This window comes from Eretmochelys imbricata, chromosome 6, assembly GCF_965152235.1.
Source record: "Eretmochelys imbricata isolate rEreImb1 chromosome 6, rEreImb1.hap1, whole genome shotgun sequence".
Lineage (NCBI taxonomy): Eukaryota > Metazoa > Chordata > Testudines > Cheloniidae > Eretmochelys > Eretmochelys imbricata.
Genome location: NC_135577.1, coordinates 13,209,033 through 13,236,337, shown reverse-complemented (window position 1 = coordinate 13,236,337; position 27,305 = coordinate 13,209,033). Strand labels below are relative to the sequence as shown.

The 27,305-nt window shown below is 45.2% G+C and overlaps 2 pseudogenes; one reads left to right on the top strand and one right to left on the bottom strand.

Moving 5' to 3' along the window:
• The first annotated feature begins 2,215 nt into the window (after window positions 1–2,215).
• Window positions 2,216–8,003, top strand: LOC144267144 (up-regulator of cell proliferation pseudogene; annotated as a pseudogene).
• Window positions 8,004–18,645: 10,642 nt separating this feature from the next.
• On the bottom strand, window positions 18,646–23,392 carry LOC144266440 (up-regulator of cell proliferation pseudogene; annotated as a pseudogene).
• Window positions 23,393–27,305: the final 3,913 nt, after the last annotated feature.

Sequence of the window (27,305 nt, the reverse complement as noted above, 5' to 3'; positions counted from 1 at the left end):
TTTCAGGTAGTCTGACAGACCAGAGGAGAGCAGCAAAAAAACACCAGGACTTAATACTGAGCCCTGAAGAAATCCTGGCCTCGTTGTCTTTGAAGGAGTATAACTTAATCTTAGTGGGTTTTTTTCCTGTATGGTAGGAAACCTCTTATCCAGAAGTGCATTTTACCAAACTCCCATCTCACTGCCTATTACGCCAGACTCCATTAAATGTTGCACTGAGTTTAAAACAGACTCCTGTTGATGACTGCGGTGGCTTTTTCTGGAAGCCATTGCTAAGAGGCTGCCAGAAGGCCACCAGCAAGTCTGTCATTGAGTGCAAAGGCCGATAAACCATTTGGGTAGGTTCTACCTTTCCTTCTTTTAGAAGCCACCATAGAAGCCTTGACTGTACTGTTCTTTCCATTATATTGCAAAGGAGACTGGTTAAAGATATAAGCCAATAGCTGCCTGGAAAAGAGGGATCCTTGCCGGATTTCAGAGAAACAGTAACTGGTGATTTCCATCAATTTAGGTACCTTCCTTTTTTATCCTTGAGTAATTTCTGATGTCCAACAACCTGGCTCTAGCCTTCTTCCCAAAGTGCTTTAGCTCATGGTCACAGATGGGGTCCAGCCCAGGGGATTTGCTTGGTTCAAGCTTCTCTATTGCATCTTCTCGCTCATGTATGAGAAAGATCTCTCTGAAGCCATGCTACTGAATTCTATAGGCACATATTTAAATGATCTTCGCCTTTCCTCCTAAATACTCCATCTTGCATGTTTTTGCAATGGCTCTATCCTCATCACCATATATGAGCCTGGTCATCTTGGCATAATGTTCGAACAGGGTACTCACAGACTTTGTCATCTAATGCCTCTACACCTCTAGTGTTCAGAATATTGGTGTTATTTAAATTATACGCCTTTGTCTGTTTGTTCTCAATTTGCTTCAATATCATCCATCAATCTTTTCCTCTGTGAGGATCCAGTCTTATTAAACTAAGCCAGCCTTTTGTTCAAGCAACTATTTACAGAGCTGCAGCACTTGGAGCTTTGCATTCGAGCCATGTGCACACAGACTGACCTGCTGGTGCTTTCTCCATACTCTTCCCTCCTGCAACTTGTGACCCTCCCTCTAAGTTCCATGCTGGTTGCTACAATTTCTAGTCATCATTCAGCCTTTGTAACATTTGCGGATCTGTCTCCTGGGTAGAATATGCTGCTAGTGTGGGCCAGTAAGCTGACTACATATTCATCCTCACTTCCTGCCCTAGTGTGATGTACTGAGAAGAAAAGTGGTGACAAGAACACCATCAGGTGAAGTAGTAAACAAGGGAGGTGGAAAGAAGGAAGAATTTATGCATTGCCTGAAGGATTGCCTGCATTGCAACTGAGCAGAGCTGGATGAATAATTGTTTGTTTGGTTTGGTGGTGGTTCCAAAAAAAGTTAAAAAACAATATTTAGTTTGTGTCAAACCAAATCTACAATATTTTGAAATTTTTGGTGACTCAGAAAAGTTAATTTGGGGCCTGTTTCAGAGCAGGATTTCAAACTTGGCTTTCCCACATCCACTGGGCTACATGTTATGGGAGGACTGGGGGAGGGAACAGCAGCACCACCTCCTCCTCCTTCCCTGGCCCTTTTATGAATGGCTGAAACCTCTCATATCAAAATTGCAATAATTTTAGGCCAACCGAAACCACATTTCTAGTTGAATACATGACCTGTCTGAAAGAATTTCCGTAGCTCTCCATAAGTGTGGCATTTCAGGTAGGATGACTGAGAGTGTGACAGTTGGGTCAAATCTGTGAAGGTTGCACCAGATAAATGGTGCTTCAGTACTCCAGCTACACGACCCCGCTACGTGGTTGTCACTCACGAGGAGCATGCAGACCTCCACGATTTTTGTTTAATAATTGCAATTCCTTCACATTCTGGCCCTAATACCAAAGTAAGAGTTCTACCTGAAAACATTTTCAGTTTAACAAAGTGTTTATGTTGTATTACCTTTCTGCAGAGAGACCAAAAGCCCTTCAGTACATCGAGTCAAAGTTAGAAAAGTAGAAATACAGAAGCAGGAAACTAAAGCTGAGAGATGTCCTGGAAATCACACCAGAAAGTCTAAAGAACTGCCCTCCTCAGACAACAAGGAGATTTACCTTGGCATTTCCTCAGGAAGCTCATGGCTCTGAATGGGATGGCAAGAAGCACAAGCCTTGAGCACAGGGTACCCACTGATCAAACACTAACTATGGACAAAGAGGAGCTGGATATTCCTGAAGATTTTTCTTTTCTCAGTGACACAGACACCAGTGATTCCCTGCACACCCTTGATGTTCTCTGTGCCATTCTGCTTTCCTCAGACAGTTTCCTACAGCAGGAGATCCTGTCCAAAATGTCCATGTGCCAGTTTGCTCTCCCTCTGCTGCTACCTGCCCTCGACACCCCCAAGTGCACCCTACTGCTGTGGGCCATGAGGGACATTGTGAGGAAGTGGAGGCCGCACTCCCTGTCAGAGAGTAGAGGGCTCAGAGAGGAGAGCCTGGTGCTCACGTCAATGCCAACCATTTCCTTTGTGCGGATGGGGAGCTGCAGCTTCTCCAAGTCCCACCTCCTCAATGAGGTTCTCAGCCCCTCCCAGCAGCACCAGGATTTCTTCATTCATAGAGACATGGAGTCCGGGAACATCCCCCGGGAAATCGCAGGTGGGCTGCTCGAGATTTCCTGGTATTTTCCTGCTGGGAGGGAGAATCTGGATCTTTTCCCAGAGCCTGTTGTGGTTCCAAACCTGCGGGGAGACATTGAGTCGCACTGGCTGCAGTTCAGCTTTTTAACAGAGGTCTCCTCAGCAGTGTTCATATTAACGGAGAGCATCAATGAGAGAGAATACACGCTGTTATCTCTGCAGGGATCAGCCACTAAATACTACTTCCTCTTCAATAATCAGGCTGGGAAAACCAAGGAAACGCTGGAATTCCTGAAAAAGTTAGCCTTGATGCTGAAACTGAACAAGTCACATGTGCTGTGGAAAGGAGGTACCACAAATAAGGCACAATTTGTAAAAGTTCTGCAGTCTGCAATAGCAGCCATAATGAAATCTTCTCCCAAGAGAGTGAGTATAGAAGCCATGGCTGAGACAGCACGTCAATTAGGCATCCAGGTAGATGAGGATAACAAGGAATGTCAGACCCCAAACACATATGCAAAGGAAATCACTGCACAAATCAAAGATGTGGCAAAGTACAAGAGGGAAAAGCTGAGACTCCAAGGGGAGACATGGAGAAACTTGGTTGAAGTGGATAAAGAGCTGTGCCGAATGAGAAAGCAAGGAGACACCCCACTTGAGAACTATAAATCTCAGCTGAAAAAGAAATTAATGGATTTATGTGCTCAGCAGAATAAACATGACCTTACTGATGGTTTGATTACATTTATTACTGGAATAAAACACCTACATCACAGGGAGAAACATTACTTCCTGAAATGGATGAAGTTTGGCCTGGATCCCATTGCTAGGGAGAATCTTTCTAAACTACGGGATCAATATAAAGACAAATGCAAAAACTCAAAAGATGACCCCAAAACGTTTACAGAGTTAGACAAATTAATCTCTGCCAGTTCCTTAGGAGTGGAGCATTTCATGCATGAGTTGGGGCAGTTTTATGAAGCTGAATGCTCAATGGTTAAAGAAGGTAAAATGGCAGAAAGACAAAGGCAATTCACCCATCTCCCAGGCAGAGCAGCTGACCTCATGCTGGAAGGGTTTCCCATGGAGATCATTGATGGAGACATTTCCAACATCCCACTGCAGTGGGTAACAGATGTTCTGAGTCAGCTTGATGCCAAGCTGGGGGGAAGGTCCAGAATGCTGGTTCTGATGGTGCTGGGAGTACAGAGCACTGGGAAATCCACCCTCCTCAACACCATGTTCGGCCTGCAGTTTGCAGTGAGCAGTGGCTGATGTATACGAGGAGCCTTCATGTTACTCATTAAAGTGGCAGGGAACTTTCAGCAGGAACTGGGCTGTGATTTCATCCTGGTGATAGACACAGAAGGCTTGGAAGCCCCCGAACTGGACAAGCTGGAGGATAGTTATCAACATGACAATGAGCTGGCCACCCTGGTGATTGGACTGAGTGACATCACCATCGTTAACATGGCCATGGAGAATGCCACTGAAATGAAAGATGTTCTGCAAATTGTGCTCCATACATTTCTCAGAATGGAGAAAATCGGGAAAAAAACCAACTGCCAGTTTGTGCATCAGAATGTCAGTGACGTGTCTGCACATGAACAAAACATGAGGGACAGGAAACACCTCCTGGAACAGCTGAATGAAATGACCAAAGCTGCAGCAAACATGGAAAAGAAATGCAAGGAGATGAAATTTTCTGATATTATGGATTATGATCTGGAAAAACACAGTTGGTACATTCCTGCTTTGTGGCACGGAGTGCCCCCCATGGCTCCAGTGAATTTGGGATACAGTCAAAAGATTTATGAATTAAAGAAATATTTGTTTGAATTTCTGAAAGATTGTTCACAAGAGAGAACTCCCAATGACATTCCCCAATTTCTTGAATGGATGAGGAGGCTGTGGAATGCTGTAAAACATGAGAACTTCATTTTCAGCTTTAGAAACAGCCTTGTTGATGAAGCCTATAACCAACTGTCTGTGAAATATGCAGAGTGGGAATGGGGTTTCCGGAAGGAGATACGTTTCTGGGTATCTGAAAAGGAAACTTTCATCCAAAATCAGCCACCAGCTAAACTAGACACTAATCTTTCAATCAGACTAAAGAGTGAGGCACAGGAAAAACTGAGGCAAGAAGCAGAGAAGATTGTGAATCATTTACAACAGTATTTTGAAAGTGGAGCAGCAAATCTGCTCCTGATAGAAAAGTACAAAGAAGATTTTAGAAGAAGTGCCAATAGTCTCAGGAATGAACTGGAGAGTTATTCATTCAGCAAGTGGCAAGAAGCGATTCATATTAAAAAAGGCCAACACAAAACAGACTCTGTCCTGTCAGAGTACAAGAGAAAAATTGAAGAGAAAGTGGATGGGCTTCTGAACCATTGCAGGAAAAGCAACTGCAAATTAAATAATGATGAGCTGGAGAAGGAATTTGAGAACATGTGGAGAGAAACATTGTCAGAATTATCACTCATTCCTTTACAGAGACGCAACATATTTGAAGATGTGGAGTTCCAGCTGAGAAGAGACCTAGCAGATAGGGGCAGTGCAGTCTGGAAGATGTTACAGGATGCGAAAAGCTTGTGTGCTTATAAAACACAACATTTCAAAATGAAAAAGGAATACATAGACTTAAAAGTGTTCAGAGGTTACACACTATCAATATCAGGTGTGAAAGAATTCTTGACACAAGAATGCTGGCATAAAACAGAGGCTTTCGCTAAATCCTTAATAGAAGAGTGCAATAGTTACACTGATGGAAAAGTAAATGGCAAAGCAGATTATGGTGAAACTTATTGCAGAGAGTTGTTGCGGATGATTGACGAGTGGCTTCAGCAGGCTGATGTTCAAAACCTTCACACCACCGCCTGTTTTGCAGTTGACCTGAAGCTTCACATTTTGGGGGATGCAGCTTGGGCATTTCAGATGATGCATGAAGAATTCATTAAAGAAAATGATCCTCTGCAGCATCTGGGGAAACTGAAACCTCAGTATCTCTCCACGTTCAAAGCTCTGTACTTAGAGAAGGATGAATGTCAGGACAGGGCCTGGAATTTCTGTGATCAGTATCTGAGACCTGCCCTGGTGGACTATGTGAACAAGAGACTTGGGACAGAAATCGTGGATGACATTCTCAGCAGTGAACGCTCTGTTGAGTACAGCACCCGGAGTTTTTTCCAATTCTTTGTTCTGAAGCAGCTGTTGGAAGAAAATGACTTTAACAATTATGTGCAATACACAAGGAATTATGTAGATTTTATCAAAACCCGGATACAGAGACACTTGTTAATGCTCTACAAAGAGAAGGCAAGATTGGGAGATTTGGAGAAAAGGATTTTCTCCCCAATAATTAATAAACTCAGCCTTGTTCTGAAATACTCCAAAGGTGAGAAGACTAAGACAGTCTCTGCCTTTTTAGACAACTTGTGTGAAAAGCTGCAGCAGGTTCTAGTCATTCCCAGGGATAGCTTAGAAGTGATACTGTCTAAAAACACAGCAAATGCAGACCAATTTTCAGCTTTTTTCGAACAGTTTATTCCTGACCTGGAAAAACAAGTTTTATCCACTTTTGAAAATCTGGAAATTCAGTCAAAACTCTCAAAACTTGCAGTGAAGCCCCAGGATGAAATATTCAAGCGAGTGTTTGGCTGTGGGAAGCAGTGTCCATTCTGTAAAGTCCCCTGTGAAGCAGGAGCTCCTGCGCATGACGAGCATTTTGCTTCAGTGCACCGACCTGAAGGATTAGGGGCATATCGGTGGAATAAAACAAGAATACTTGTCTCGGATATATGCTCCTCTTCTGTGGCTTCAAATAAAACATTCAGATGTTCAGAGACAAAAGGGGAGTTTCATCCTTATAAAGATTATTGCAAATTTTTTCCAGACTGGCTTATCCAGCCAGATCCCAGCATCACAGCTTCCAATTACTGGAAGTTTGTTTTCAAGGAATTCAATCACCAGTTTGCTAAGGAGTTTGATGCTCTCCCTGCTGATCTCCCTGAGGACTGGGGTGAAATAAGCAAAGAACAGGCACTGGAGAGCCTGAAGGAAGCTTTTACATTGAAATCAAAAACAGGCTGAGAAACTCTTTTGTGAATGGAGAGTTATAGAAGTTAATTTCCATTAAATGTAATGGTGATTCTCTTTTAATATCAGACACAGGTTGCAGCTTCCAAACAGATAAAGAAACAATGCTATTTCACGTTTCACATCACATCACATATCAATGTATGGCAAAATTAAAGAAGGAGGGAAAGACCCAGATGTGGAGATTCTGCACCTCTGTCTTAAGGAGCAAATCACCAAAATCCCAATTTGTCCTCACCACTGCATTTTGCTGATACAGTGGTACCATCCAGTGACCTGCAAACCTTTCCCACATGAGTGTTCCCTCCAAGAGCCCCTGAATACTAACCATCCACTTCTGCTACTTAAAGGAACAATATCCTCTGCTTTTATGGCTAATCTGACACCAAAGAGCCTGGCCCTGATGCTCGCCTTCTCTGGGGTAACACGTGGGAGGGGGAAGTACTTCAGAAACACCAATGAGGGAGGTTTGTAGCATAATGTAATGGGGAAGGGAGGGATGCAGCCAGCAACCCCAAAAGACATTGAGGTTTCAAAGGGAATCCCCACAAACCCAACAGACACTGAGGCTCCATGGGAAACCCACCCCATCCCTGGGAATGATCTTTCCCTCTGCTCTGCTCACTGCCCCGCACACATCTCTCATCCAAGGTAGTAAGGCTAAGAAGCCATGGTGCATTGGCTATTCGCCCTGTGATTGCCTGCTACCCTTCTGCATGGGGGTGCTGTGGGAAGAAGCCGGGGAAGGCAGTTAGTGGTGCTAAGAAATCTGTGGTCCCAGCTAGTAGGTCACATACTGCCATTTTGGCTAATACTTGCCTGGGTTTCCTCCCCCCTGCTCGCGTGGCATGGTTTGGCCCAGCTCTGTCTGTAACGTCCAAATGGATTCTTCTGAATGAAAGTGTCTATAAAGATGTGAATGAACATTTCAGTAATTCCTGTTGTATCCAAACATGATTTTAAAATTGCTTGAAGTGAGCTGTGGCAGCCAAGGCTGAGCTTCAGTGCCCTGACTTTCACTGATGTATAAATGCCGATGATTTGACTATTTACTGTCCTACGATTTTTGCCTGATCTCATTTGCTTGTTAGCCAGATACTGTATAAGCCCCAGTTCAGGCCAACCAGGAGCTTCATAAAATGAAATTCTAAAATGCCATGTTTGACTGATGTTGATTTATTTTGTGTATAAATGATCAAGAATTTTCAAAGAAAATTAAATGAGAAATGGTTTACAGGAGAGTGAGACGAGGTTTTGAGAGAGGAACATCCTGAGTACAATTTTTTTTCCTATTGATTTTCTGTGAATAAATGTTGCCTCAGGTAGCTGCCAGAGATAAAGTTTAAAAGTGATCTGTGTATATTTTTATTCTCCTTTTGAGGATAACATGGATAAAAGAGACATTTAAGTGCGCATTGTTAGACAAATAAATATGTACGTGTGCCCACAAGATATATAGCACAGCCCTCCACATTTCTGTCTAGCCCCGCTCAGTTCCCACCATGGGGAAGAGGCTGCCACTGTGCATCTGTACTGAGTTTTGCTGGCTATTGATGAGAGAAATTTTCTCCATTTACGCTGGGGGGATGGGGGAGGAAGGGAAGTGGTGGATGCTGCCCTCTCCAAGGGATTAAAAAAAAGCCTAGAAATGTCACTTTTTGGCCAGGCATGCAACGCCCTTACACTCTGCTTGGTGCCATTTCTCTGTCTGTCTCTCTGTCTGTAATCGGATAACTTTTAAATGCCTCATCTGATCAATTCCAAAATTTCAGGTGGTGCCCTGGGCACCAATGGCCAGAACCCTTTTGATTTGAGGGGAAATCAGTAAACTGAATATGAGGGACAAATGAAGCTCCTGGCATCCCAGTGGAGTTTAAGATGTTGGCCACCTGAATGACTCATCTCCCAGAAAAAAATAACATGGAGGAGGGATGGAAGAAGGAATGGGGATGTATAGATGGGAGAATAGGGGCATGCACACAGCCCAGGGCATGGGGGAAGAATGCGGGACCCTGATGTGAAGGGCTCACATAACTCCTGGTGGCAGGTGTCATGCTGACAAAGCCAGGCCAGAGCCATAGGCCCATTCACATGTGTGTGACTATCAAAGGAGTTAAATGTATTAGTATATATTCAGGCCAATTCACTTGTGTGTTAATAGAGATCAAAGGAGATGTTAATTGTATTGTTTTCGCCTTACTATATCTTGTTATTTACTATTACATGACATTTACATTACGCGTGCCTGGTAATTAAATAGACCTAGATCAAAGTGTGTGTTAATCTAAGAGTTTATTCAGATGTTAGAATTTCATGAAATTAATGGAATGTTACTTGTATTCTTTCATGTACCTATTCTTCTTATAATGTAAGGGCAGGCAGTTATATTATGTCTAAGCTTGTAATTAAATAACTCATTGAATGCAAATGAAGAGTGCTAAATTCAAAGCAATTGGCCATTGTGTGAGTAAGAACATGTCTCTGATTGTTGTGTGGAGAAGAAGCTGTAAGTACTGATTCAAAGGAAGATCCTTTATCTCTGGACTCTTTGGATTCTAACAGGGTGGAATAACTAAACAAGAAGACGGAGATCCCCAGAGCTATTCTGGGTGGCCCTGAACTGGCAAATTACTACACCCCTGTTATCCTTTGGGATTCACAAACTTTGACTCACCTGTTAATGTATTTTACCTGCTTTAACCTCTCAATAACACTCATTTCTTTTTCTCAGCTAATAAACCTATAGTTAGTTAACTATAGCATTGGCTACCAGTGTTGTCCTGGTATAAGATCCAGAGTACCAATTGATGAGGGGGAAGTGACTGGTTTCTTGGAACTGGGAGGAACCTGATGTGGTGTGATTTTTGGTTTATGTGACCATTATCACTAAGTGCAGTTTGCCTGCGTGGTGAGATGGGCTGGAGAGCTTAAAGAGACTGTCTGTAACTCCATGGTAAGGCTAGTCCAGTGATCCAGGAGTTTATATTTGTTACTGATTTGGTGAAATGTAATTATAAATAGGGTGACCAGATGTCCAGTTTTTAAAGGGACAATCCTGTATTTAAGCTGTCCTGACTTTTTCTTAAAAATGGGCAAACTATCCCATATTTTCAGTCTCCCGCACATGCATCAGTACTAATGGGTCCCTGCTTGCAAGCCATCCTCTCACCAGTGCGGGGGGGGGGTCCAGTGACCAATGATGGGGGTGGGGATGCAAAGCTGGTGGCAGGGATAAGATGCAGCGCGCAGGACCAGCTGCTCCCCCTGCTGGTCTGTCAGCGCAGCCCCTGCTGCAAGCTGGCTCTCGACCAGCAGGGCCCTGCTCCCCGTCCCGTTTCTGGCCAGCCCTAGCCGTGAGCTGCAGTGGCTGGAGAGTGCGGGCAGGTGCCAGGCAGTGGCTGATTATAGGTCATTTCTGCTGCCCACCCATTGGCCCTTTACATGCTCCTCCTCTCACTGTCCTCTCCCTGCTTTGCCCCTTCACCCTCACAAGTCCTGCTGCTCCTCCATATCACTCCCCCCCCCCACACACACACACAGCAGGACACATCCCACTCCCAGCACTGTGCGGAGAACCAGCTCCTGTTTGGAGCACTGCACTTATTAACAGTCTGGCCGGCAGACTCCTTCCTTCCCCCACTGCCTCTGGCTGGGCCAGCACCCTGGGAAAGCCAAAGACCCTCCGGCCCAGGACACTGGCCAGGAGGAGCCGAGCCCTGCGTGTGTCAAAGCCCTGGGCAATGCATGCATGCGGAAGTCGCTAAGCTCTGGACTGGGGTGGGAAACAATTTCCAGCCTGTTCCCAACCTGACCCTGCAGGCTTCACAGCAGCCCCCGGACAGGGGCTTAGTGCCCTCTTTGCCCACCCCACCCCCTGTGCTGGGTCCAGCCCCCAAGGAGCGTGGGGCTGCTCTGTCCCCTAGGCACCCTCCCCTGCTGAGCTACCTCTCTGGCTGGGTTCTCTGAAGCCTCTGCAATCAGGTGCACCAGGGCCCAGGTAACAGTGCATTCTTAAGGCTTAACCCCTTCCTTCCCACGCTGTAGCCGGAGGGGACAGAAGGCATCTAGGTTATGTTGGTGGCCAGCAGCAGCATGAAGGTCTTAGCTGCTTTATGATACTGTGTGGGCAGGAAGGGACAAGCTGCTTCCAGCCACGGTGGGGGTGGGGGGAACAAGATGAGATGAGCTCTGCAAAGACAAGGGCCAGGTCATCATTTCCTCTCTACTCCTCCCCTGCGGTTGGAAGCAGCTCTTATCCCTTCCCTCCTGCACAGTGCCAAAAGGCTGCTGGTGGCCACGTGCCACATTCTGGTATAAGCCCTGGCAGAAATGGGGGGGGGCATGTGACCCTGCATGCCCCCATCCATGTGTTGCCTTGGTAAGATGTGGCACCAGGTACCAGGAGAGGCAGGTCTGACCCGGGGGCCCAGCAAGGCATGGAGGGCAAAGAACACCAGGCAGGGAAAGGGTCGAGTCTGTCAGTCACACACACATGCACCCATGTGAGAGAGGTGTATGGGCGTGTGTGTGTGTGTGTCACCTCACCCTGCAGGTGTGGGAAGGTGTGTGAGGGGGGGTGTCAGACACCCCTAAATGTGAACCCTAAAGCCTTAAAGATAAGAAGGTAAATAAAAAGAATCCAACTAGGCATTATTTCTTTTTAAGGGATGCTCAGTCAACTTGATGCTATTTTGAATGTTTGTACTGCATAGTTCTGATTGATTGCCAGTGAACTCACGAATAATTTTAAGAGGTATTCATATCGAACATAGGGAAATATGGTCACACTAATTATAAAACACACCAGCATGTTGGGCTCTCTGCCCTATTTTCTGACAGTCTGCCCTGAGATTGGCAGATTCTGCTCTCCTCCAGCTCCCAGGGATGTGCTCCCAGCCAGGATGCTGGGATAGCAGGGCCATGTCACTACTGAGCTGTGACTGAGTCTACAGAATTACCAGTGATGATCAGATTGTGTCTGCCAAACTGAACTGAGTTTGTCAGACCAGGTTCAATCCAGATTTAGGCCAGTCACATCACTCCCTTTCCCCTCAGGCATAGCCCTGGATCAGTTATTAGCAATCAGGTTAAAGTCCCACTCTGGGGAAGGGAGTCATTTATTAGCCTAGTCAGTCACTAGGCTTGTCAATTGTGGTTGGATGTATTCCTGGAGGTAGCCTCCTCATGTTACATAATCTTGAATTCAAGATTAATCTTTAATTCCTGGAGACTCCAGGGCAATCCGGGAGTGCTGGCAACCCTATCAGTCACCCTGTAGCTATAAGGTGCTAACACACCTAAGATGTGAGGAGTGTGTTGCCCATATTTCTAGTCACATGCATCATATGGTGAGGCAGAGAGTCCTCCTTACTCTGGCAGTTTTCAATAAATGACCTGTTCTTTTATCACTCAGATTTAAACTTCTTCCCCTTTTTTATTAATCATGTGTGTTACAGTTGTACCTATTGGCCAACCAAGATCGGGGCCCCGTTGTACTGGGAACTATACAAATAGAGGGTGGTAGACAGTGCTGGTCTGAGGAGCAATTCTAAATAGACCAGACAAACACAGGGTCGGGAGAAGGGATATAACTCACAAACAGAACCATCTGGGGAGTGGGGTACATGAGTAGGACTTAGATTTGCTCTCTAGCTAACACCTATGCTATACATTTTTATTGGAGCTTGTTGGGATTCTTCACAATCAATATTATCACAAGCAGTAAGGTATAAACTCATATAACTGTTACAAAATCTTCCTCTCCAGTCAACTACAAGGGAGAAAGCTTAGAAGCAAGTGCTGTGTTAGAGTTAAAATTTTGATCCCACGAGATCTTTTATACAAATATCCATCGTCGGAGAGTTACATATTAAACACAGACACTGCAGCTGTCACGTCTCTCTCTGCTGGGCGATGGGAGCCAAGAAACCCTTGGCAAACTTCCAGCCATGTTAGACAGAAGAGGGCAGGGCCAGCCAGTCAGATATAAACAGCCTCAGAGTAACTGAGAATTAAGGTTCATGTTGATGTGATTAGATCAGCCACTGACCTCGCTACTGTTGATCATGACATGCTGTGAACTCACCTGTGTATGTTGTTCGCAAATTTAGACACACTGTGGACCAAAGCGGGGGTGGTCAGGGCTGCTCTTGGGTGACTCTGTTCCTAGCTTTGCTGAGAGCTCTCAGAGGTAGTTGTTGGCCAACTGCTTTTCCTCCTTGAGGATGCTGCCACCTGGGGCTGTGCAGGGTCCATCAGCCACCTGTCTTGTTTTAAGTGTATCTGATCCATTGGAGTAGTAAGGAGACTTGGGCAGTGGGATCTTCAGGATGCTGACAACACTCAGCTTCATGTCCCCATCTCACCTGGCTAAAGTTATTTTAATTATTATTAATTATTATGTGCCTGTAGCAAGGCAAAGGCTCACTGGCACAGTGCCTCCTGCTGGTCATCTTGGAAGTTAGCTCTTCAGCACTGGGAGCGCCCTCTGCAGGCTGGTGTCTTGCCTGCCTTAGGGCCTGCATATCCCTCCTGGACCTTGGTGCCCTTTTACCTTGGGGTGCTGCCCCCTGGCTGTACGCCCACACTCTGGGTCTCCCCTCCCAGGGGAACCCCAACCCTCTAAACCCACCTTGCCTCAGTGGCTACTGCCAGTCATCATCTAGCCCCTGCTCACTGGGGCAGACTGCAGTCTGTAATGGCCACTCATCATTGGCAAGGGGGTAGGACCTGCTGCCTCTGCCTATCCCCAGGCTGCCCCCTGCCTCCCCAGTACCTTTCTTAGGCCTTCAACAAGGCCTCAGCCTGGGGATTTACCAGGCTGCTGCTCCGCAACTCCCTTTGCCTTTCCCCAGCACTGCTCCACTTCAGGTACATTGCTCCCAGGCAATTAACCCTTCTCTCTCCAGGACTAGAGTGAGACTCCTCCCACTTCTGGCCCCAAGCCCTCTTATAAGGGCCAGCTGGGCCCTGATTGAGCTGGCCACAGCTGTGGCTGCTTCCCAAATCAGCCTAGCCCAGCCACAGCCCTCTCCAGGGATGCTTTTAACCCCTGTTTTACTGGAGTGGGGTAGTTGCCCCACTACAGGGCCTAAAAGAAAACTATTCCACTGCAGAGAAAAGATAGGAAGTATAGCCAGAGACCACACTGGCAAAACCAGGAGATCCTCAATGATCTAAGAATCAAAAAATTGTTGTACGTCAAGTGGAAACTAGGTCAAATTACAACAAAGGATGAACATAAATAACACAAGTCTGTAGGGACAAAATGAGAAAGGCCAAGGAACAAAACAGATCATAGCTAGAGACATAAAGGGTGACAAGAAAACATTCTACAAATACATTAGAAGCAAGAGGAAGATCAAGGACAGGGTAGGCCCATTACTCAATGAAGAGGGAAAAAACAATAACAGAAAATGTGGAAATGGCAGAGGTGCTTAATGACTTCTTTGTTTCAGTGTTCAAGAAGAGGGTTAGTGGTAATTGGACATCTAGCATACTGAATGCCAGTGAAAATGAGGTGGGATCCGAGGATAAAATAGGAAAAGAAGAAGTAAAAAATTTAGACCAATTAGATGTCTTCAGGTCACCAGGGCCTGATGGATGCATCCTAGAATACTCAAGAAGCTGACTGAGGAGATATCTGAGCCATTAGTGATTATCTTTGAAAAGTCATGGAAAACGGGAGAGATTCCAGAAAACTGGAAAAGGGCATCTATAAAAAGGGAAATAAGGACAACCTGGGGAAATACAGACCAGTCAGCTTAACTTCTGTACCTGGAAAGATAATGGAGCAAATAATTAAGCTCTAAATTTGCAAACATCTGGAAGATAATAAGGTGATAAGTAATAGTCAGCGTGGATTTGTCAAGAACAAATCGTGTCAAACCAACCTGATAGCTTTCTTTGACAGGGTAACGAGCCTTGTGGATGGGGAGAAGCAGTAGATGTGGTATATGTTGATGGTAGTAAGGCTTTTGATGCAGTCTCACATGACCTTCTCATAAACAAACTAGGAAAAGACAACTGAGATGGAGCTACTATAAGATGCGTGCAAAACTGGCGGAAAACCATTCCCAGAGAGTAGCTATCAATGGCTATCTTCCCGTCAGGGTGGTTACGCACTGAAATAAATTGCCTGACGGGTTCTGAAATCTCCATCAGTGGAGATTTTTAAGAGTAGGTTAGACAAACAGCTGTCCGGGATGATCTAGATAATGCTTAGTCATGCCATGAGTGCAGGGGACTGGATTAGATCAGTGGTTCTCAGCCGGGAGTCAGTGAGCCCTTTCAGGGGGGCCGCGGAGCCCCACGGCTGAAACCTGGAGCCCCCCTTCCCCCTAAGCCAGGAGTGGTGTGGGTCTGAAGCCAGTGGGCCCCCTGCCCTAGTTAGGAGCGGCACGGGGCTGAAGCTCCAAGCCGGGAGTGGCACAGCCAGAAGCTAGGTGGGGCTGAAGCCGGCAGGGTCCCCACATCCCCTCCAAGCCAGGAGCAACATGGTGCTCGAGCCGGCAAACCTCCCCTCCCCCACAAGCCAGGAGCAGCAGGGAGGCTGAAGCCGGGAGTCCCAGTGCCTTGCCCCTGAAGCTGGGCATTGCACTGGAAGCCCCCCTGCCTGCATACAGCCCATAGCTACCCCCTGCCTGCACCCTGAGCTACTCCCCTCATTTCACACAGCCCCTAACTAACCCCCTGCCAGCACCCTGAGCGGTTTTCAAACTTTTTGAACTGAGTCCCCCCTTTGAGTTATATTTTTGGTTGCATCCCCCCAGAGCCCAGACAAGCTGGGTGCCCTCCTGAGTGAGTCAGGGGGTGGAGATGGCACATCCTCCCTGGACCCTGCTGTGTGGAGCTGGGATAAGCCATGCCAGGCCTTCCTTACCCCTCCCCCCACCAAAAAAAAAAAAGAAGTAAAACTATGCCTATGCCAAAGTGTGTCCCCTGGCCTGGAGCCCACGCTTCCCCCCTGCCGGGCCCTGTTGTTTTTATAGGATGTTTTTATAGGGGCCTCAGCAGGAAAAAGATTGAGAACCCCTGGATTTGATGATCTCTCAAGGTCCCTTCCAGTCCTATGATTCTATGTGGAAAGGAACAATTGAAACCAGGTGACATGGGCAAATCCACCGAGCAGCTGGGCTGACAGATAGAGTACGACAACTGCATGGCATTTGGCAATGAAGAGAAGAGATTCCCCCGTGGGACAGTAGACGGAGCCACTGCCCAATCCAGCTACACTCACAGCCCCACTGTCGAGAAGGGACACAGAGAGGGAGTGTCACGGGTTGGGGTCACTGCAGAGAGTTTGGGCCATCAGTTTTGTTACTGGGGATTTCTAACCCTACATATTTCAGTCTGTTTGTGTGTGTGTGTGTGTATAGTTATCTAATTTCCCTTGTAACTGTAGAAAATCCAGTCTTTGGGTTGGGGTTTAACTGCTTCACCTGGGGGTTGCTCCATTGACTCCAGATCTGGCCCTGCCTATCCCACCACAGTGGTTACTAACTTGTGCCCCATTGGGTCTCCACCCCACCCACCCAGTGAGAACTCAGGGCTCCATGAAATTTTCTCACTGTTTAAGTGAGAAAACAAAGCCCATTTTTCATGAGGTCAGTCATTCTTATCAGCATCAGGCCTCTCAGAAGGGCTAATTTAAATGTTAAGGGGTCCTGTTTTGCTTGGGATCTTGGGTTTGTACTTTCGAAGCATCACATCTCCTGAAATGTTTGCTGACCTCACCCACTATCCTTCCTCTCAGGGCTAAATAAAACAAAAAGTTTCAAGGCAACATTTCAAAATAAATAAGCCACCACAAAAAAGTCTGTTCCCAAGTTTATTTTGTTTAACTGTAAATGGTTTTCTGTTGCTTCTTATGCGTGATTACATTAAAACAAGAATACTAATTTCTTAATGCACAATAGGGAGAGTAAATGACAGTCATGCTCTAAATATAGCAGTTTAATTGTCTTCAACAGATTCTTATTTGGGGGGGAGAGACTCAGTTTAAACACTCAACATACATGCCAATCATTTATCTGTGTTTACAGCCTATTCTAAAGTAATTACTTCCTACTATGTAATACTCAGGTCCTGAATCTGCCCTTGCGTTGAATAAAGAAATTTTCACTGATGTAACTTAGGCTATGTCTACACTGTCAGATGTACAGCGCCAGGAGTTGCAGTGCCCCTCAGAGAGCGCTGCAGGGAAACGCTGCTGTGTGTTCACAATGCCAGCACAACGGCAGCTCTTGCAACGGCCACAGAGAGCAGTATATTGTGGTAGCTATCCCAGCATGTAAGTGCCTGCAACATGTTTTTCAAATGGGGTGGTGTTGGGTGGAGTGTGACAGGGAGTGTGTTGTGTGTATGTGGGGGGAGAGAGAGTGGGTTTTGGGGGGGATGAGAGCATGTCAGCATGCTGTCTTGTAAGTTCAGACAGCAGCAGACTCCCCTCCTCCTGCCTTTCAAGCAGCATGCCACAGTAATGGTTTGCTTTGTCCCGGAGCAGATAAGCCTGCCAGCTGTCAGAAACGGAGCTTTGAAAGGACATATCTGCATTGCTACAGCCGATTCCAAACAATGACAAGAGTGGCCACTTGACTTAAGGGGATTAGGGGACGTTTCCGGAGGCCGATCAGAGTGCAGTAATGCAAAACCTCGTTCACACTGATGCCGGGGCATTTCAGCCGAGACGCACCAAACGTTATGCTTCTGGTGGAGGTGGATTAGCAGGGGCACTCCCGCTGTAGAGTCCGGGCGCTCTACGTGCTTTGCCAGTGTGGATGGGTCGTGAGTTAGGGTGCCCGGGGCTGCTTTTAATGCACTCTAACTCACAAGTGTAGCCAAGTCCTTAGTGATTTTCAGCTATTAGGCTGGGCAGAAATGCTGTCCTGCCACAAGTAATTGTCAGCTCTTTTGTGCACTTAAAATAACAAAAGGCCCTATCTTCTGAACAGTGGGGAGAAACAGGTTAAACCAGACCAGGGACCCTTAGGGAGAGTTCACTCCTCCTGGCAGAGATCCCTCTCCCCACCCCTCTTACTTTCCCAGGAGTCAGGCATTCGAGCACCTGGCTTAATGAGTCCTTTCAGCTGAGGGTGACCCCTCATTTGAGACAGGTTAAGCACAGTTCTGCTCCCCTTTACTCATACAATAAATGCAACAACACTGACAACAACATTTCACTACCCCTTCATTCAGTACTAAAGTGATTTGTAACCCAACACAAGTCAATATTGATCACTTTGAGCAACACCTCTATATCTGATGGATATCTAGGCAGAGTAGGTGAGTTCATGTAAATACAATTTCCTCCTAAAGTCTCTCCCGCTCCCAGCTAGCTGTCATGGGAGAACTCATTCGGACCCTGTTTCCATAGTTATGTTAGGAAGAAACTTCTCCTCTAAACATGTTTCTATACAATTTCCATTAGATGGTTTCTTGCACCTCCCACTGAGACATTTTGTTATGGCCACTGACAGAGACAGGATGGATCACTGGTTTGATCCAGTACAGCAGGGAGATGAGATACCGAGCTAGATGGCCTGTAGGTCTGATCCAATACAGCAAGGATGTGGGATACTAGGCTATATGGGTGATTGGTCTGATCCAGTACTGCAGAGAGGTGGGGATACCAGGCTAGATGGGCTGTTATTCTGGTTCAGCAAGGACACAGGGATACACAGACTATCAGTTTGCTTTGGTATGGCTGTTCCTGTGCAGCAGCCTTGCACTAACTGGAAGATGTGACCTGCAATTGATTTTTTTTTAGTTTTCAATTTAAAAAACGGTACAGGCTGTCAGATTTGTTAATATTCCATTTTTTTTTTAAATTAAGGGTTTTGTTTTGTTGAAGTGTATCCTATTTAAAGAGACTCTTGGCATGTCTATTATTTCATGTAAAACGCTTCCTTTAGGCTCTTCAGCGCCTGCTCTTTCGTTATATTTTTCCAGTCTCCTGGAAGATCTGCTGCTTTAGCACCATACGTTCTAGCTAACTGGTCATTGAATGATTTGAAAACAAATTTCCAGTTATCAGAAGCATCAATACTGGGATCAGGCTGAATGCGCCAGTCGGGGTAGTAATGGTGGTAATCTTTGAAGGGATGAAATTTCCCATCTGTGGCTGCAGTTTGGAATTCACGATTGGAAACCACATCAGAGGAGCATATGGAATGCTCAAGCTTTTGTGAATCACAATCCCTGAAGTTCCCTAACCCTTTGGGTCGATGGACTGATACAAAATGCTCTTTATGGTCAGTGCCTCCTGCTTCACAGGGGGCTTCACAGAACGGACACTGCTTCCCACAGCCAAACACTCGCTTGAAGATCTCATCCTGGGGTTTCACTGGCAGGCTGGAGAGTTTGGTCTCAAGTTCCAAATGATTAAACTGGGTTAAGATTTGTTGTTCCAGCTCCAGAAGGAAGATTTCAATGTTACCAGAAAGCTGCTCAATTTTTGCTGTGTTTTTAAACTGTACTCCAACTAAGCTATTGCTGGAAATGGCCCGGTCCTGCTGCAGCTCTTTGCAAAAGCTGTCTAAAAAGGCAGAAACTGTGTTATTGTTTTTATTTATGGAGTTTCAGAACTCCCTTGATTTTATTTATTATTCTGGATAGAATCCCTTTCTCCAAATCTCTCAAACTTGCCTTCCCTCCATAGTGGTCTATCAGACATCTCTGTATCCAGGATTTGACAAACTCTTCATAGTTACTTATCTATTTCACATAGTTGTCAAAGTTCATCTCTTCCAGCAGCTTCTTTAGCAAAAAGAACTGAAAGAAGCTTCGGCTGGCGTATTCAAGGGCCTGTTCACTGCTGAGAAAATTGTCAACTATTTCTAGTCCGAGCCTTTTGTTGACATAACCCACCAGGGCAGGTTTGAGACACTGATGACAGAAATTCCTCGCCCTTGTTTGGCTTTCTTTCTTTTCCAAATAGAGATCAGTAAATATGGAGAAATAATGAGGTTTCAGCTTCTCCAGACATTGCTGAGGATCGTTTTCTTTGATAAAATCTTCATGCATCTTCTGAAATGCCCAAGCTGCTTCCCCCAAACGTGAAGCTTCAGGTCAACTTCAAACAAAGGAGAAGTGTGAAGTTTCTCAATCTCCTCCTCTTTTAACCTCTCATTAACCATATGCAGCAGTTCTCCACAATACGTTTCGTCATAGTCTGTTTTGGATTTAACTTTTTCTTCAATGTGTTTCTTGCATTCAGTCATTAAAGATAGAGCAAGCTCTTCAGTTTTACAGTAACATTCCTGTGAGAAGTATTCTACAACTGCTCTGGTCCATTTTAGGTTTAAGTATTCCTTCTTCATTGGGAAAGACTTCATTCTATAATCCAGCAGGCTTTTTGCATGTTGTAGTATCTGTCCGACAGCACCCCCTCTGTGTTTCAGATCCTTTCTCAGCTGGAGATCCATATCTTGAACAACTTGACGTTTCTGTAAAGTACTGAGCGTTAACTCTGACAAGGTTTCTCTCCACATCGTTTCAAATTCTTTTTTCAGTTTCTCATGGTCTAGTTTATCTTCTCTGTTTCGGCATTCAGCCAAGAGTCTGGCAACTTCCCCTTCAATTTTCTGCTTGTACCCAGACTGGATATTGTCTATCTTGTGCTGTCCTCTTCGTATTCGAATTGCTTCCTCACAGTTACTGGTTGAATAATTTTCAAGTTCTCTTTTGAGGCTATTTGCGCTCCTTTTGAAATCTTCTCTGTACTTTTCTATCAGGTTCAATTTGGAGCTTCACCTTTAAAATACTGTTCTAAGTTATTCAAGAGCTTCTGTTCTCCCTGCTGTAGTTTCCCTTGTGCTTCCATTTTTAAGCTGTGTAAGAGATCACCCTCTAGTGTCTCTGGCAGCTGATTCTGGATAAAAGTTTCTTTTTCAGATATCCAGAGATACATCTCCTTGCGAAAACCCCATTCCCATTCAGAATACTTCACAGACAGCAGGTTATAGGCTTAAGCTACAAGGCTGTTTCTAAAGCTAAAGATGAAGTTCTCATGTTTCACTGACTTCCACAAGCTCTTCAACCATACAATAAAATCAGGAATATCCTTTCCAGCTCTTTTCCGTGAACGGTTCTCTATGAATTCAAACAGGTATTTCTTTAGCTCACACACACTCTCACTGTATCCAGTGTTTACGGGAGCCATGGGAGGGACTTCATGCCACAAGCCAGGCATGTACCAATTGTGTTTTTCTGGGTCATACTCCATAATATCAGAAAATGTCATTTCCCTGCTTTGCTTTTCCATCCTTGCTGCAGCTTTGGTCATTTCATTCAGCTGCTCCAGGAGGTGTTTCCTGTCCCTCATATTTTGATCATGAGCAGACACATCACTGACGTTCTGGTGCACAAACTGGCAGTTTGGCTGTTCTCTGTTCTGAGAAATGCATGGACCACAATTTGCAGAACATCCTTCATTTCTGTGGCATTCTCCATGGCCATGTTAACGATGGTGACGTCACTCAGTCCAATCACCAGGGTGGCCAGCTCATTGTCATGTTGATAACTGTCTTCCAGTGCTGTTAGTTCAGGGGCCTTCAGACCTTCAGTGTCTATCACCAGGATGAAATCACAGCCAAGCAGCTCCTGAACAGCTTCTGTAACTTTAATGAGCGTCATGAAGGCTCCTCGCGCACTTCGACCGCTACTCACTGCAAACTGCAGGCCGAACATGGTGTTGAGAAGGATGGATTTCCCAGTGCTCTGCACTCTCAGCACTGTTATAACCACCATTCTGGATCTACCCCCTAGTCTGATATGGAGATGAGTTAGAACCTCTACTACCCAGTTCATGGGGATGTTGGAGGCATCTCCATTGATCAGCTCCACAGGAAACCCTTCCAGCATCAGGTCAGCTGCTGTGCATGGGAGACGGGTGAAACGTCTTTGGCTTTCTTCCATTTTCCCTTCTTTAACCATTGAGCATTCAGCTTCATAGAACTGCCCCAACTCACGCATTAAATGCTCCACCCCCAAGGAACTATCAGATATTAATTCATCTAATTCCTCCAGCTGTTTTTGGTCCACTCCTGGAGTTTCACATTTCTCTTTATAGTCCGCCCGCATTTTAGAAAGATTCGCCCTCGCAATATTATCCAGGCTAAATTTCATCCATTTCAGAAAGTAATGTTTCTCCACTGGCTTCATCTGTACTATTCCATTGATAAACTTAGTCAAACCATTAGTACGGTCACACTGATTCCGCTGTCTGCGTATCTCTAACCATTTCTGTTTCAGCTCAGATTTATAGTTTTCAGTGGCCATGACCCCTTGCCTTTTCATTCGGCACATCTCTTTTTCCACTTTAGCCAAGTTTTTCCATAGGTCTCCTTGCAGGCTCAGCATTTCCCTTTTGTATTTTGCCCATCTCTTATTTCTGCAGTGATTTCTTCAGTATATTTGCTCGCACATTGACATGCCTGACAGTCCTCATCCACCAGGATTCCTAGGTCAGGTGCCGTCACAGCCATGGCTTCCAAACTCACTGTCTTCGGAGATGAATTCACTATGGTTCCTATGGTGGACTGCACCTTTTTCACAAATCCTGCATTATTCATGGTACTATCTTTCACCAGTAGCTGTGATTTGCTCAGCTTCAACACTGAGGACAGCTTATTAAGGAATCCCAGAGTTTCTTTGGGTTTCTTATTCTTGCAGTTGAGGATGAAGTAATATTTAGAGCTGGATTCTTTCCGAGATTATATCAGTGCCTATTCTCTCTCACCGATGCTCTCGGTAACTATGAACACTGCGGAGGAGACCTCTGTTAAAAAGCTAACCTGTAGCCAGTGGGACTCAATGTCTCCACGCAGATTTGTAACTGCAATGGGTTCTGGGAAAAGATCAGAATTTTCCGTCCCCCCAGGGAAATACCAGGAAATCTCAACCAGCCCATCTGCGATTTTCCGAAGGAAGTTCCCAGACTCCATGTCCCGCACTGATAAAGAAATCGTGGTGCTGCTGGGAGGGGCTGAGAACCTCATTGAGGAGTTGGGACTTGGAGAAGCTGTAGCTCCCCATCCACACAAAAGAAATGGTTGGCATTGACGTGAGCATCAAGCTCTCCTCTCTGAACCCTCTGCTCTCTGCCAGGGAGTGCGGCCTCCACTTCCGCACAATGTCCCTCATGGCCCACAGTATTAGGGTGCACTTGGGGGTGTCAAGGGTGAGTAGCAGCAGAGGAAGGGCAAACTGGCACATGGACATTTTGGACAGGATCTCCTGCTGTAGGAAACTGTCTGAGCAAAGCAGAACAGCACAGAGAATATCAAGAGGTTGCATAGAAATTTTCATCTCAGTGTCACTAAAACAGAAAGTGCCATCAATATGCAGCTTCTCCTCTTAGTCACCCATTTCTTCTGCAGGAGCCTTGTGCCCAATGCTTGTATTTCTGGCCGTCCCATTCAGAGCCATGACCTTCCTCAGGAAATGCCAAGGTAAATCACCTAATGCCTCTGGAATCTTGTTCTTGATGCTTTCTGGGCAGATCTCCAGGACATCCCTCAGCCTGATCTTGATGCTTCTGTGCTTCTCCAGGTTTAATCTGGACAGAACATCTTGAAATGCTAACCAAAATTTCAGAGTAGAAAATGGTGACTTTATATACAGTTTACTCATTCCATAGACAGCCTGATGTTTGTAATTTAAAGAAAAGCAGTACCCAGTAAGTAACAGATGACTTATACATCCTGGGTTCAATTCTTCTCTTACTTATATTGATATAACAAAAATGAAGCCAATGGGATTACTTCCATACAAATAAAACATAGTTCTGGCCCACTTTGAACTCCGCTAATGCGAGGTTGGTTTGCATTTTTTGATCCCAATCCTTATCCTCAGTGCAGTGCAAAGTCCACTTTAAAATGGCTTAAGTGGCCAACTGAGAATTTCCTAGAAAATCTTCCTGTATAACCACATCTATGACATCGCAGCTCAGAGCTACTGGAGGAGGGGGCATAGACTCAGGACCCTGTCTCTGTGGTGATCCCAGAAGCTGGAATGATCCCTTGGCTGCTCTGAGCTGCTGCTCAGGATCAGACTGGTGCCTGGCAGTCTGAGGATCAGGTGGCTGTGATGGTAGCCTTCACCCCTCACCCTGAGCTGTGCTGGGCATCAATGGCTCATCCGGAGGATTTGACCCTTTATTTCCCTTTCAGCAGTCACTGCAGATTACGCCTTCTGGGAAGACTCATTTTTGATTTTCTTCATATATTCCTCCATCTCTTTGCTGGGACATGTCTTTTACAGGTGTAGCTAACAGCACTGTGGCTTTGCTTACCTCCCAGCGACTAAATCAGTCCCTTCACTCACGTGACTTCCTCTGTCCTTTTGGGGAGCTGTGAGTACTGTCATTACTTACAAAGCAAATTTACCCACACTGCAACATAGGGAGCTAATGCTAAGACACCTCCAGGCAAGTCCTGGTACGGTAATGTCTCCAGTGCAGTGTTAGGGTATTTGGACCTGAGAAACGATTAATCCATTTATTATGTGTTACAGAGACATTATTAAGGTCACAAGAGCAAACTATTCCACTGCACAGGAAAGATAGGAAGAATGGCAAAAGACCATCCTGGCTTAACCAGGAGATCTTCCATGATCTAAAAATAAAAAAAAGAATCCTACAAAAAGTGGAAACTAGGTCAGATTACAAAGGATGAATACAAACCAACAACACAAGTATGTAGGGGCAAAATTAGAAAGGCCAAGGCACAAAAGGAAATCAGACAAGCTAGAGACATAAAGGGTAACAAGAAAACATTCTACAAATACATTAGAAGCAAGAGGAAGACAAAGGACAGAGTAGGCCCATTACTCAATGACGACAAAAAAGCAATAACAGAAAATGTGCAGCAAGGGAAGTTTCTGATGATTGGACAAGAAGCAATTGGCTTAAATTGCAGCAAGGGAAGTTTTGATAGGAAATTTTTCCTAATGTCCGAACTGTCAGGATGGTTAAGCACTGGAATAAATTGCCTAGGGAGGTTGTGGAATCTCCATCATTGGAGATTTTTAAGAGCAGGTTAGACAAACACCTGTCTGGGGTGGTCTAGATGGTGTTTGGTCCTGCCATGAGTGCAGGGGACTGGGCTTGATGACCTCTCGAGGTCCCTTCCAGTCCTATGATTCTGTAATGAAGCACCAGCTCTGCTTTAGTTTAGGTTGAGAAGCCCTTTCTATTTAAATGTTATTTCTTCTTAGTGCTGTAAGATCTGTATGCTTACTTGGACTGTCTTGAAATTTGTTGTCTCATGGGGGAACAGGATAGGGTTAGTGACCCAAATTTCGGGGTCATTTGAGCAAGGAGTTCCCTAGACACAGCTCGTCAAAAACACAGCATTTTGCAAAATCAGCAGTCTTATAATGGAGGGGATTGTGCACCACAGAGCTCAACACCCCCTACTTGATCTCAGTCACTCAGCATTTATTTCAGCCAGTGTGTGGCACTCACTGCCCGTTTGAGGAAGCAATATTGAAAACATCTATTAAAGGAAACCTTTGGCTTTCTAGAACACTGCATGCAAACACTCATGAGCCAAAGAGATTGAAACGTGCATGTGCTGTGAGCCTAGGCAAGAGTCTTTCCAGACAGTCCACTCTCACAGTAGCTGGATGGCTCAAGTACATTTGAGCCCTACTCTACTCCACAGTATTAACAACCTTCCTCAGAATACCATCCTTGCCACCATGGATGTCACTTTCCTCTACACCAATATCCCTCACAATGGCAGGATAGCTGCCTGCCCCAAATATTTAAAAGACAATGGACAACCATCAGTTATCCATCCCAAACACATAGCCAAACTCATCCAGTTCATCCTTGCCTGTCATAGATTTACCTTCAACAATAAACATTTTGTCCAAAGCATGAGAACAGCCAGGGGTACTAGGATGGCTCCCCAATATGCTAACCTCTTCATGGGTCATCCTGAAGAAGAATTTCTGGAGAAGTGTATCATGAAACCAGTGATATACCTGAGAAATTTTCATCCTATGGGAAGACAGCTTAAACTCCCTCAGACTTCCACCACAACTTCAACAACCACCACCCATCCATTAAACTCTCTGTGGAGCTTTCCCACAACTTCTGGACACCACAATCAGCTTCAGCAATGGAACCCTACAGACAACCATATACAAGAAACCCATGGATCACCACACCTACCTTCATAGATCTAGTAACCACCCCAACCATACCAAGAAATATCTTATTGACAGCCAGGCACTCAGATACCACAGAATGTGGTCTGAGGAGAAAGTAAGTGATATATACCTTAATGAAGGGATAGCCTATTTTTGTTAAGGTCCAAATTTCTTGGTCAAGGTATAGTCAAGGTCCAGACTCCAAGAAAAAAATGTTTAAAAACCCATAATGATAATAAACAAATAAAAACATTGTGGGGTCCATTCCAAAGCATCTTGCATTCCGGATTTGGCCCATGGTCCGCCTATTGACTATCCCTGGCTTAACACACTTGTTGTCGATATTGTGAAGGCCAAGACTATAACAGTGGTCAAAAAAGACCTAGGTAAATTGATGGAAGATAGGTCCATCAATGACTATTAGCCAGGATGGGCAGGGATGGTGTCCCTAGTCTCTCTTTGCCAGAAGTTGGGAATGGGTGACAGGGGATGGATCACTTGTTGATTACCTTTTTGATTCATTCCTTCTGAAGCACCTGGCATTGGCCTCTGTCAGAAGACAGAATACTGAGCTAGATGGACTTTGGTCTGACCCAGTATGGCCACCCAGTATGGTCACTTAAAACCACCTTCACCAAACAAGGACACTCCAGCAGAGAAGTAGATTGCATCATGCAACAGGCCACCCAAATACCCCAGGAGAATCTGCTTCAATACAGAAATAAACCCCCTTCTGACTGCATACCTCTATTTGTCACCTACCGCCCCACACTGGAACCCATACACTAAAGCTAGTGTAACCACCAATGGGTGTAAACAACTACAACCCATACTCAATGGGTACCCCATCATGAAAGAAATATTGCAAGAATCATCTCTTCTGGTCTTCGAACAATCTCTTCAAACTCATTGTTGCCCTGCTTTGAGGGATGTGTATACCCCATTATGTGATCAAAGTAATTGCAACCATATTATGTGCATTCTGCCAATAGGAATTAATGAAATAGAACACCACATAGTTAAGGGTTAATTTGGAGACAGGCTTTCAGAAGCGAGGTCATATCTAGCTGATAGTTTTTGCTAATCAGAATGGGAGGAGGGGACAGACAAGTAAACAACTGAGACTGAAAACCTTGGTGGTTGGAAAACTTTGAATCTAGGCACCTCTGATATGAAAAGTTTACTGAAAGTTAGAAAAGAGATGATCCAGTTGGGGTCATTATGACCTATGTATTTGTAGAAGTTAGTTATAAAAGATTAGCTAATGGAGTATATTGTGGAGCAGTCCTCTGAAGCCATCGTGAGACACTTTTTTCTGACACCCTTTCTCCCTGGTGGGTGAGCAACTGGCCACTGCAAACCTGCTGTTAATTACTCAATACCATTC